Raw genomic sequence first — 12,699 nt, forward strand, 5'->3', positions numbered from 1 at the left:
TGCAAATCATTATATGCTTTTACTTCTTGTCACATACACACTTCCCCACATAGGAGTTGAGTGATGCAAGTCATTTTCCCCCCCCGGGTAAATACATGATAGCAAGTGCATTTCATTTTAACAGCACTGATCCTTTTTATTACTAATTTTCTTTTTGTTTACACCACTGAGCAGAGAGTTTTTCTATTTTCAGAAGAGTCTAATTATTTTATTCTTAGATTTCTGCTGTGTTCCCATTTGCTCTTTCTTGTTTCCACCAAACTTTCCAATTATTAGCCCCAAAGGCAAAACTTTCTGCTGAAATCCTTAATAGCTTGTTAGCCAACTATAGTACAAGGGAAGAATATAATTTATTGGTCCTGCAGTCACAAGGAAGAGTTTTCTACACTTCACAAACATTACCACAGAGAGGGTGAGAGGCATTAGAATAATTCAGAAAGCCAAAAGATGCTCTGTGAAATTACAAAAAAAGGTGGGGTTTTTTTTGCCAAACCAGAACATCCCGCCCAAATCACCTTTAACTTAAAACAGTGAGGCATGGCATTCATGTATATTGCCCTTTCCAAACCATACCATCCCGATTTCAAAGCAGTAAGGGTGAAACTTACCCCACTGCAGATGTCCCACACAGGACTTGCACAGCACTGAGGACTGAAGTGGTGCAAGAGCACTTCTACAGGTCCTTTGCAATGGGATGGGGTTTCAACCTAAAAGTCAAAGTACCTTGAGTAACATCCATATGACCTTGAACGGTGTGACAAGGATATAAACGAGAACAGAGTTTGGGACTAAATGAAAAGTTAGAATGAGTAGAATTCTCAGTATCATTCTTGACTTTTACATATTCATCAATTTTTAAGGCCAGAAGGAACCATTCTTATCATCTAGTCTGACTTCCTGCATAAAATGAAATCATAGAATTTTACCAAAGAATTGATGCATGACCCCATAGCATCTGGTAGAGCTGGAACACTGGATACCTTTCTAAAAGCGGTCTTTATTTGACAAGGACTTCAAGTGATGGAGAAGCTACACTTCCCTTGGTGAAAGCATGAATCTTTGCAGCTTGAGCTAAAAACAGCCTACTCCCCCATAATCAGCAGCTATATTGTGGTTACAGTACTTTTTTATATTACAGTATTCTTATTACGAAAGCCCCTCTTATTAAAGATTTTCCATAAGCTTTTGACTATATTAGTGGGGAGAGCAGGTCATGGTCTATATTCTCCTTTTCTTATTTAAGGATACTGGGAATAATTTAACACTAGTTAATTATCAGCTGGTCCAATCACCAGCACCAGGGAAAAATAATTAATTACCAGAATACTTAGCTTGTGTGACAGAAGTGTCTTCCCACAAGATATGGAAGAACCTCTCTAAACAAACCAAAAAAGAGTCTCAATGTATGTGACTCGTGCACACAGCAATGGCTATTTAATGCTACAAAAAAGTGGCAAACTGGAATTTGGAGTATTCTGTCCTCTGCAGTTGAAGCACCCCATCTTTCAGCAATGGTATGTAAGGGTAAGTGGGAAAGTCAAAATTAAGAATTCCAGAAGACATGCATATATGATGCAATCCTGTAGTTCCTATGAAGACATTACTAAGGCAAGACTCCCATGAAAGTTAGTGCTTCTGGGCTGAAGCATAAAACACTTCTTTTCCCAAAATTCCTTCTGTCAGGCATATTTAAGATATAACCTACCTGCAACCAGTTACTTGTTAGATTTGTTTCCCTAATTACACCCCCCCCCAAAAAAAAATTAAAAAAAGAAATAACATTTCACCTCACTAGGAAAGAATCTGATTTCTGTAAAATCAAACAAGGTGATTTCATTACTGAACTCGTTAAGCTGGAGAACACATTTAGTTTCTTTATGCTAGGAAGCCATTAGAAACATGTAGGACCCATTCTGGGGCAGAGTATTTTAAACTGAAAAATGTTAAAAATGACTGAGGAAATGAAAACATCCTTGAACACAAATAGAGGTGTTTATCCATCTCAAGCTAGGTTTAATTGTAGGAATTTATTCTGTGCAGTATGGAATGTATTCTATACCAGAAGCTGCTAGTTTAATACACGAGGTGACATGTAGTGAGTGGAATCAAGAGATAAGAGCTCTAAAATCCATATTTTCACAACAGAAAACACTGAAAGAACAAGATGTACCACTAAAGGATCCAACTATATACATCTGAAGAATATTCCTAACCTGTTTTAGGTTCACTATGGGCTTGATTCTATACCACTGAAGTCAATGGGATGATGTCACTAATTTCAAAGAAGGAAGCAACAGGCTTTATATGGGGAAGAGGTGCAACTGCACAAACAGGGCAGGATTTCACCAAAAGATGCTCACCATAATAGTCAGTCACAGAATGAATTTGCTTAGCTGTCTTTAGAACAAAAAGAAAACGAGTTAAGAAAACAAAACTGATTCCCTGTGTCACTCCAGTTCCAGCACCTTACCAACAGATCTGAGTAAGAACTGTTTTCAAGATCTTTCACCCCATTCTGAGATTTCTTGGTATTCTGTTCTTAGACAATCTGCATTTTTTTGGATGGGTCCTCTAGATGACATACAAGTATCAAGTGTGGAGCAGCATAGGTGCAGAAATACATATTGATATATATCAGCACTGCAAAAGCCATACACTGTGTATTATTTGGGGGCAGGAGCTACATCATATTAGTGATATTACACACATAAAAATTGTTTAAAATATTAAGGTTGCATAAACACAAAAATTATAAAGTGCTATAATTAATGTCTGTGCAACCTTTTTCAGCCCTATATGCATATGATCACCTACCTATTTTCTCCCCAGAATCCCTGCATCATTCAGCATTCTCATTGGATGGTTCTCAGTTCAATATTTTGTTTTCTTCTGGTTCGTCAGTGTGAGATGCCAGGCACTATCTACTGCACAATATTCAAATTCTGTTCTGAAAACAGAATTATTAGTTTCCTCATGGCTTTTTCTGTGGCACTCATCACTATACTAACCAAGTGCTTCACAAACAAAATCTATTTCCACTGAATTAGGCAGAGTTCCTGTGGGGAGGAGGAAAAAGTGTGGGTGATCACATAATTAAAGACTATCATAATGCATACACACAACATGGCCTTTAGATCCATCACACAGATGATTTCTGCCACTTGAGCTAACAGCGTAATAGATAACAGTAGTAGGTGGCCATCTATTTTGGACCAGCACTGGGTGGGGTGGGACATATTTGGACCAGCACTGAGTGGGGTGGGACACAGATATTTACTGCCAGCAGAGCAATGGTGAGACCCAAGGTGCTTGGGTTCCCATTCCAACCTATGGTAGACAGTGACTTGTACTGGGCAGAGACTCCTCTTCCCAATCTTTCCTGAGCTCCTCATCCGATCTGGAATTGGAAATCTTCTGCTTGATTATTATAATACAATGCTAGGCAGCTCATTCATTTTTGGTGCAATTCACTCACGAGCAGAGGACCAAACATATTTAGGCCATCAAAACAAGGCTGAAGTATGGCTTAAGCGGCATAAAGGCCTTGCATTAGTCCTCTGCCCAGGGACAAATTTCACTCACTTTCTTATTTCAGCTTACTACTAGATTTTTTTTTTTAAATTATTCCATCTTCTTGGTTGCACTTGTTTCTCCAAGGTATCTCAATCTTTTCATTTTAGTCCTTTATATAATCATACCAACAAAGTCTCTTCTCCCTCTCTCCCCCGCCCATAATTTCTTTTTTAAATCTAGACTTTTCATGTTTTCTTCAAGTTTCAGTCTCCTTAAAATTGACTGTTTTGTTTTCAACTCCTCACACCGTTACCACTATTTTAAAACTTTTTAAATCCGTTCCCCACATCTTATGCACAGAGCTGTAAGTGCACTCTATCATAGCACTTTTATCTTGTGGGGGAAAATTAACTTGGGTGGTGCTGCTGCCGCCTTTTCCTCAGAGCATTGCACTATTGACTCAGTGTCACATGAAGCTTATTTTACTTTTGGCTCTGTACCACACCAGATTTCTCTCAAGATTCATTTTTTGGTAGCTCCACATTTGCTTGACTTATTCAGGTTTTTCTGTGTGTGGTCCTGTCTAAAAATAAATAAATAAAACATTATTTTAAAGGTTGCTTCTGGTCCAACACTACACTATATCAATCAGCTCAGGAACCAGTGGAGCCCTAGAAGCCATATTTTGTTGCCACTGGTCTCTATCTTTGCTGCCCTCACAACATCGGAAAGACAGTATTTTTGTGCTGATGGATAAGATCACATCCTTTCCCTTTGATTCAAGCTTGCCTGTATGAGGGCTTGTCAGAGTACATATATTGTAAGAATTATGAAACATGACTATTACAGAAACAAAAAGAAATTACAAAAAACAAACTTAGTCTTTTTCCCTCAAACAAATTCTGGAATTCGGTTCCATGAGCGGAGGACTAATCAATGAATCAATCAAATTTATCCCAATCCCTCCCCCCCCCCCCCCCCGAGTTAAAATTACCGCTAATTATCCTTTTTCAAAAATATTTAACAAGTGTTTGAACATTATTTACTACTCTTTTTATTGGAATTCTCTCTTCCAACGTTGTAATCAAAATTCAGACTCTTGTTTGGACACAGAAGTCAACATTTTGTGTTCCATGGTAGGATGGCCATAAAATAAGGTTCTGTATAAATATTTGAAATTACTAAACTGAAATTCACAGTTCCTGTATATTGTGTACTTAAAATTTGTGTTTCAGCAAAATGTTCCTGCCAGTAAATTTGTTCTTTATGTTCATTTTCTAAGACCAGTCTAAAGGGGTTGCAAATTCCTTTAAAAGTTGAACAAATTCTCACGAATAATTGTTCAGGTACTCACTCAACAACTTACAATGAGTTTTCTGTACCTTTCTTTCATCCTACATCCACACAGTTGTCTCTGTTATGTATCTTGGGTCTTGATTTTGATATATGCTCCATTTCTACTGCTCCTTTTCACCCTTAAATCTACTCTTTGTTCCAATTTTCATCTCAACAGCTTTCACTGAGACTTTTCTCCCTCTAGTCTATTGGTTCTTGTTCCCTTTAATCTCCTGAGGCCTTTTTCCATTTTCTAAATCTTTCACGCTTCCTCCTCTTCAAGAGATTCCTTTATGTTTTCTCTCAAAATTCTTCACCCACTCTCTCATTTGAACAGTCTTGATCCCCTTATTCTTCACTGCTATTTCTCTTCATCTTTCTTCCTGTGCTCATCTCCATTCACTCTTTGCTTCTTTTAAAAAGTTAATTTCCCCTCCCCATTCTAAAATAAACACCAGTTTTAGATTACCCTGTTTACAACTTTCATGGAGAGAAACAGCTTGTTACCTTTTCCTGGTGAAGTGACAGAAAAAAAAAACTGCAGACCACCACTATACCAGCAATTCAGAAGGGAGTGTTTGGGGGAGAGGTGAAGGGGAGGAGTATGAGCTCAGAGGACTACATTTCCCAATAAACTGTGTTCAGAAGTGGCTGAGTAATAGAGAACCACTAGAGAGGAATGCTACTAAAAATTTCAGTATTCAACTGCAGGAGACTTTCATGAGTGCTGTTGCAGAAAATCTGATTTCACACAATTCATGTTACTATTAGACCAAAAAAGCTGACATTCTACTTTCAGTTACATGTGCAGCCTTATCAGACATGGGGTGGTCACATGCCCCCCCCCCTTTAAATTGTGCCCCCCACCACCACCACGGGTTATAGATCATCTCTACCTAGAAATGGCCTGCTTTCCTTTCATTACTCTCTTGCCCTGAATCCCTGACCTTTTGCCACTGTTTTCTCTTCCATTCTCCACACCCCATGAAGAACACAAACCAGAAACAGGAGTTAATGCCCCAATAATTTCAACACCGATTTCCTATCAGGAATCCAACATATCCCAAAAGGGATTATGTCACATGCAGCAACTGCTTCCCCGATATGTTCCCCCATCACATGGCATCAACACAAATGTCTCCCACAATATACTGGAGGAAGGAAGGTGTGTGCTGTAGAGCCACTGCTCCCTGCCAGCATTCTTCCTCTGACTTTGTCTTTTCTACTCATTCAGTACTGCTTTGTGCCCCATTACACCACCCAGCCAGAGGGAGTATTTAATTTGCACAGAGACAATGAATATGCTTGGGCTTCAAAATATACCTTCCTTAATATGGAAGTTAAATGTCATGTAGCTGCAGTTTGAGGACATTAGTCCTTTTCTGATTTAAAGAAATACATCCAATTGCTAGGATATTATCCATATATGCTCCTTGATTGATAGGTATACTCAAAAGTATTAAACAGTAAAAGGCCAAGATTTCCAAACTCCAGCACCTACAGTTAGACTTGTAAATTCATCTTTAGGGCCCTAAATAAAAGCTTTTGTTTTTCAGAGGTGCTGAGCACCCACAATTCTCATTGTTTGGGTCCCCAGGAATACAGCATGTTACTGCAAATAAATATTACACATCAATTTACAGGAATCCTCCTTGGCATTTGTGGTTAAATGAAGTCAACTTGAGGGCACGGACAGTGTGACAACAGCCTTTTAACCTAACTTCAACAGAGAATCTAAAATATTCCCACTCTCTGACCTCCACACGCAGCCAGTCAATGGCATCAATCACATATTTCTGGGGTGGAGGAAGAAGAGGATGGGGCAACTTTCAGCTCCTGCCCCTCCCTGCCAGGATGCCATGTCTCCCTCAGCTGAGTAGTCTCCCCTCTCTTACCACAGGTGGCAGTGCACTGTAGAGTCATGTTTCTGATGGACTCCCCCTCACTTCGCTGTACGGGAACAGACTCCCCCATACTCCAGGTCACACCACCATTTGGCTCAAACATCCCTCAATCAGGACAGAGGCACGACCGAGCCAAATTTGAGTGACATTGCAACCCTATGCACCAGATCACAAGCCACTCACTTAAAATTTGGCCTGGCAGCCCCTTCTTCTGGCAAATTTCAATGGCATTGAGACCACGCAGCTAGGGCAACGCTCCAGACTGCTCCAGCAGCACTCCGACAGATTTAGCATAAGACCACTGGGTAAAGCAGTCTAATCACACCCTTCCCTCAGCTCTGAGGCCTGTGGAATTTTGAGCAAATGCAAAAACTTTGAGGGGGAGGGGGAGGGAAACCTGTTTGCTCCATGCAATTGGCACCACTGCTTTAGCCATCTTCTTTATACTTGCAGTAAATTTGTAGCTCCAAAATTGCATTTTAGTAACAGAGCTACAGTAGTATGGCTGGGATTTAGGGAAGTGTGTGCATGTTTTCTGCAGAGCCAAGCAATAATTAGGTTGATTACCCCTAATATGAATTATAACTCAATTCTTTCTCGAGACACTATTGTTTAGTTAAATTGACTACAGCCATTCTTTAACATGGGATGCTACAAATCAGATAGAAATTTCAAGCTACATCTGATTCCATGGAGCGAATATGCAGTAATGTTCTAGGTTTCCTCCCACACTAGGAAACAACAACTAAAAGAATGAATTAAAAAGTTTCACTTCGGTTGTGTATGCTAGCTACTCCATTTTAAAGAGTAACATTGAACAAAAAGCCCTTTCACTTCAGATTTAACTACCTCTAGAAACAACTGGGACTATCAGGTGATTTCTTGTGTTCTAAGGACATAATCATGTACATAGGAAGAGACCTTTGGGTCAATGAAGCCTCTCTTTATGCTCCTTATTTCCATTGCACACATGCACCCGGATGCATGTGCACACACCCTTTATGAATATCTTCACGGATTCACAATGAGCTGTTGTTCGTTGGCCTGACCAGTTAGACAATATTTGTGACTCTTCCAGATTGTTTCCATGAGTCGAAAAAAAAAATTATGAGTCAGACATTTCTGATGCAACACTGTTGATTTACACAGGTGTACACAAAGTTCTGCTTCCCTGAAAACGGAAGGATCAAACAAGACGCAGTTTCCTTGTTCAGAAATTGAAGCCCGCTTTCCAACCAGTCCTGTGCCCAAAGGAGCTCTGTCTCTGCTCCCTCCCACAATCATTCTACCAGTACCTCTCCAGCTTTCTCCTGGCTCCCTGGTTCCTTCCACAATCACTCAGATGCAACTAAATCAATGCCCCAGTCCCTGCATTTGCAATCAGCCTCCAGGAAATCCACTCAGGCCGCACGGGTCAGCTACTCAGGCCATGCCATGCTGGTCCATGCGCTGGATGGTAGCTTCTATTGTTTAATGGTAGTGGAAACAAAGGACATTTAATTGCTCTCATTTAGCCTGAATTAAAGGTGGGTAGCATACTGATCAGCTTCAGCGAGGTCTACAATTGCCCACAGATCAAAGACTTGCTGGGGCAGTCACCACCCTCCTCCATATCAGAGCATGAGCCCTAAGAGCTCCACAGATCCTCTGTAAATTACTGTAAAGTGAAGGGAAGATTCACTCTGGCAGTTCACCACTCTCCCCCACCATTCCACCTAAAGCTAGTCAAGAATCCTGCTCCCTCCAATGAAAATTTGAAGTGGGAATTTTTCCTGTGAAAACTGGGGGTGAGGTATGTTTTCAGCTTAATTTTTGTTTTCATTTTTGGGTTGCAAAAAAAAAAAAAAAAAAAAAAAAAGTTTTTTTAAATGAAGCCCCAACTATAGTCAATGAAATGTGACCTTTTTTGGCGAAAAGTTTCATTTTCAACCAACCCCCAGTTTTTAAATGAAGAAACTTAAAAAAAAAAAATAAAATTGTTGACCTGTTCCACTTCTAACCCTCCCTGTAGTTATTGATCCCTCCATCTCATTTCTTAGGAGACCAGATCCCCACACATCTTCACCACTGTCCCGTAATCCCATCCCTCAAAAATCATCACAACCAGGCACTTCTCCCAACCACTGTCCTCCCTTTCCCATCTGCCTTTTCACTACTGTCCACTCCATCTCTCTGCCACCGCCTTTCTTGTCCACGTACATACATGCAAACAATAAACCTCACAACAGTCAAGTAGCATCAGCAGAAAGATGGGTTGTATGTGGAATGCATGCCCATGAATTGGGGAGATATCAACAGGACAAGATCCAGAAAGAATTCCAACCTGCCCACATGCCAACTACCAGAAGCTTCCTCCCATTCTTGGAGTACACCAGTACCTAAAACAACCTACTTAAACAGTGAATGTTCAAGGATCAACCTACAGTGTATTTATGGCCTTTATTGAAGAAGAAATCAAGGGGCATTTTTTCCCCCCTGAATGGACATCATCTGGTCTTTCCTCCTCTTCCACGGTTGAGCATGGCTGAGATTGCTAGCCTTGGACACACATTATAAGATAAAATACACAGCATGACCTCATGATTCAAACTTCCTCATATCCTTATGTCAGGCTCCTTTTGTCTCAAGTATATTTGGTACTTTCATAGCATCCTGCGAACTAATCTTGCAGAACATACCAGTTAGGAGTGACCTGTAATTGTCATGCTACAGAAAGCCAGAATAGCTTAACACAGGAAGAGCTATAAGCTTCAACACTATTCAGCTCCCTCCTATTTGTAGATAAAAAACAAGAAGCTTCACAGCCATAGATCTAGGTACATAGGCCAGTCAGAATTTTAGAAGAAAATTTTTCTCTCTTCATTTTAGTTATCTGAAATGAGACATAGTTTTGGTGCAGCTTTAATGTGGAAACCCTAATTATAACCTGAACTCTAAGCAACAGCTAATTAGTTTTCCACTATTTAATGATACCATTCCATGGTTAACTTTAGCTGTTCAGTACTAAAAGTGAAGTTTTCTGCAAGATAAGCTCATTATCTTGTTCAACTACACTGGAGATGCTGCACTTAGATTCATGTAATTAGCACAGGAATTAAGAAAGAAAGCTGAAATAGTTACCAGGTTTCCAGAGAACACTCTTTAGACCTAAAAGTTGGTCTTCACAGTAGCTTATTGCCCTCTCTCCCATTTGTAGGAGAAACTTCACCTTCCTCTTTGATGCTCTAAATTGCTCTTAAGATTGTTTGGATTTATTATTCAGTTGTTTCTCCTCTTTTCAGTTCACCAATGGTTGTAAGGTAACAGAACAAACGGGAAAAAGTGACCAAATGTATAGCTTGTGTTCCCTGAAAGCACAAATGTCAATATAAGAATAAGGGGGCATACAATAAGGGAGAAGGAGAGAATTCATTGGGATAACACAGGTTTCAATTCATATACGATGAGGAATCTACCATCTTGCTCAAGAGAGATCCAGAACTAAAATAGTCCAAATGATGATGATTATAGTAAGGTGCATTGGCAGATCTGAGTGGGCAAATATGAATACCTGTCTTCACTACCGACAGCTGCTATAGCTTTCAGTCTCTCACTTTTGTAAGCACCGACTAATTAAACTCTCTCTCACACACACACACAAGTTAGTATGAATATTGGAGACTTATGATGGTTGTTTCTCCCAAATTACCAGGCTCATTTTTGTTGCCAGAATACTACACTTATTCAGAAACTCCATAACATTCAAGAACCATCTATCACATTGTAAACAGAGGCATGTGAAATTGCCCCTTAATACAGTTATATAAAGGTGTTTAAAATGACAGTGGGGAAAAGCCTTACCAAAAAAGCATATCTGAATACCTACATACAACATAGCCAAATAGAATCTCTTCCCTCGTAACCGGTTTCTTCAATTTTTGGAAACCGAATTCGTGTGGGAGCAAAATACACATTTTCAAATGGGAAGTCAATGGGCTTGTAAAACAAAAATCAGAAACAAGAATTTTTATCAAAAGTGCAAACCCCAACAAACTTCAGGAGTAAGGAGACAAGACTAGTCAAAACAAACCAGTCACATGTGTGGTGGCAATTAACTAAGTACAGTGCAAACCTGTAATAGTCAAATGTTACAGTCAGGGAATTATTTGCACCCCACCCTCCCTTACCATTCACTAAAGCACCTAGAAGCTTGGGTCTGTGTGCGCGCGCTTTGAGGGGCTCTGCAAGATCAAGAAAATGAGCAGTAAGAATTAGAGGGGAGGCGAGAGGCTGGTTAAATCTGATCTCCCCAACGGCGGCTGCGACTTTCGGTGCCGCTGAGGAGTTCGCAGGGGCTGGGACTGTTTAAGCCACCCCACGTCCTATCAGCTTGGAAGCTTCCCAGGGACAACCAGGCAGCTGAGCCAGGTGCTGTACCCGTGGTTAGCCAGGTGCCCCGAGTCTGTACCAGTCACATTAACTGACCAGCATTGACCCAAGATAAGCGATCAGTAACTAAAACCAACCAACAAGCAGTGGAGCGTCCACGTCGCACAATGAAAGACCAGCTACCCAGAGCTAGCCCGCACAGGACACACCTCCCTCCACGCTGGGGCATAGCTGGGTTTGTCATCTCTCACTCGCACGCTTCCTGGGGATTCCCCACGCACAAGGGGGATCGGATCGGGCATTCGGGATCCAGCACTAAGCATCCGAGATCTTCCCCTGACACTGCACCTGAGCGCTGGTTACTTGCGCCGTGCAGGGGTATGTGTATTCGCTTTCGCCTCCTGTGTTAATTGCACGCGTGTGGAAATCACTCACCAGCGCAGGGTTAAGTTTCTCAGGGAGCAGCCTGTTTAAGCGGCGGTGCAGGCTCTATACCGGGGCGCTGGCATCTTCTCCCCATCTTTTTGCCAGCTGCTTGCCAGGCACTCTTCCAGACCTCGCCGATGAGCAGCCGAGTGCCAGGCAGCCCGGCTCTGCCTCTCTCCCTCCCCTCGTCGCGTCCCCCTCTCTGTGCCGGCTCTCACACTGCTCCCATGATGTCATCCAGTAGCAATCTGCCATGCTCAAAGGCTGGAATAATCCAGAGCAGAAGCAGAGAGAGCGGTAGCCTCCTGCTGTAAATGTCACACACAGGCAGTACACCTGGAGGCAACCAAGGTTGCCGAGAGAGCAGTAGGGGGTAGATGTGGGCTGCAAAAAACCCTAGGACTTAGACCACCTTTCTGTAAGCCACAAGACAGCACTCCTGCAAGGGGGCTGCAGTCACTGGGCTGGTGCCTGGCACATCCCAGAAAGATGATGTAAACAAACAAAAAAATAGCTTCATAACCCCACACTATTACCAGTAGCAAAGTTTTCAATACTTACAGGTTGAAACAGAGTTTGGAAAAATGCTCATTGAAACAAACAGAACTGGCATGCTTTTTAATGGAGAACAGGAGAGAATAAAAATGGAGCATTATTGCACAGAGGTCATTTTTCCACAGCAGGACAGATCAAGCCATCCTACATATTGAGCCTTTCCTCCCGACTTAATCATAGTAGAATCTCAGCCATTGTGTATTACCTACACCCTCTCCCTTCCTCTGGGCACTTCTGTGACGCAACCCACGTTGCTCAAAAAAAAATTGTTTTCTTCAGAACAATTTTTGAATGAAAAATGGCCTCTTGGCCAAGAGGAGAGAATTTTTCCATTAAAATTTTCCTTTTACAACCATTTTTTCCAACTAAGTTTTCAGTTCTCTTTTTGGTAAAAACTATAGGGATTCTCAAAATCCAAAAATACTTTAACTGAAAATGGTTTTGGAAAAAACACTTTTTGGAAGGTTTCAGTTTCATTTTTATTGAAAAACTGAAAGTGTTTCATGAACATAAAAGGTTGTTACAAGGAGGAGGGAGAAAACTTGTTCTCATTAACCTCTAAGGATAGGACAAGAAGCAATTGGCTTAAATTGCAGCA

The 12,699-nt window shown here is 41.1% G+C and overlaps 1 protein-coding gene across 2 annotated transcripts in view; it reads right to left on the minus strand.

Annotated features, from left to right (window-relative positions):
* MARCHF1 (membrane associated ring-CH-type finger 1) overlaps positions 1–11,732 on the minus strand; it is a 462,352-nt gene extending 450,620 nt beyond the window's left edge. For both annotated transcript variants that reach the window (XM_037897485.2, XM_043545930.1), the window contains exon 1: positions 11,556–11,732. The gene's annotated coding sequence lies outside the window, so the exon portion shown is untranslated. The remainder of the gene's footprint in view (positions 1–11,555) is intronic.
* Positions 11,733–12,699: the final 967 nt, after the last annotated feature.

This window comes from Chelonia mydas, chromosome 4 (genome assembly GCF_015237465.2).
Source record: "Chelonia mydas isolate rCheMyd1 chromosome 4, rCheMyd1.pri.v2, whole genome shotgun sequence".
NCBI classification, from domain to species: Eukaryota; Metazoa; Chordata; order Testudines; family Cheloniidae; genus Chelonia; species Chelonia mydas.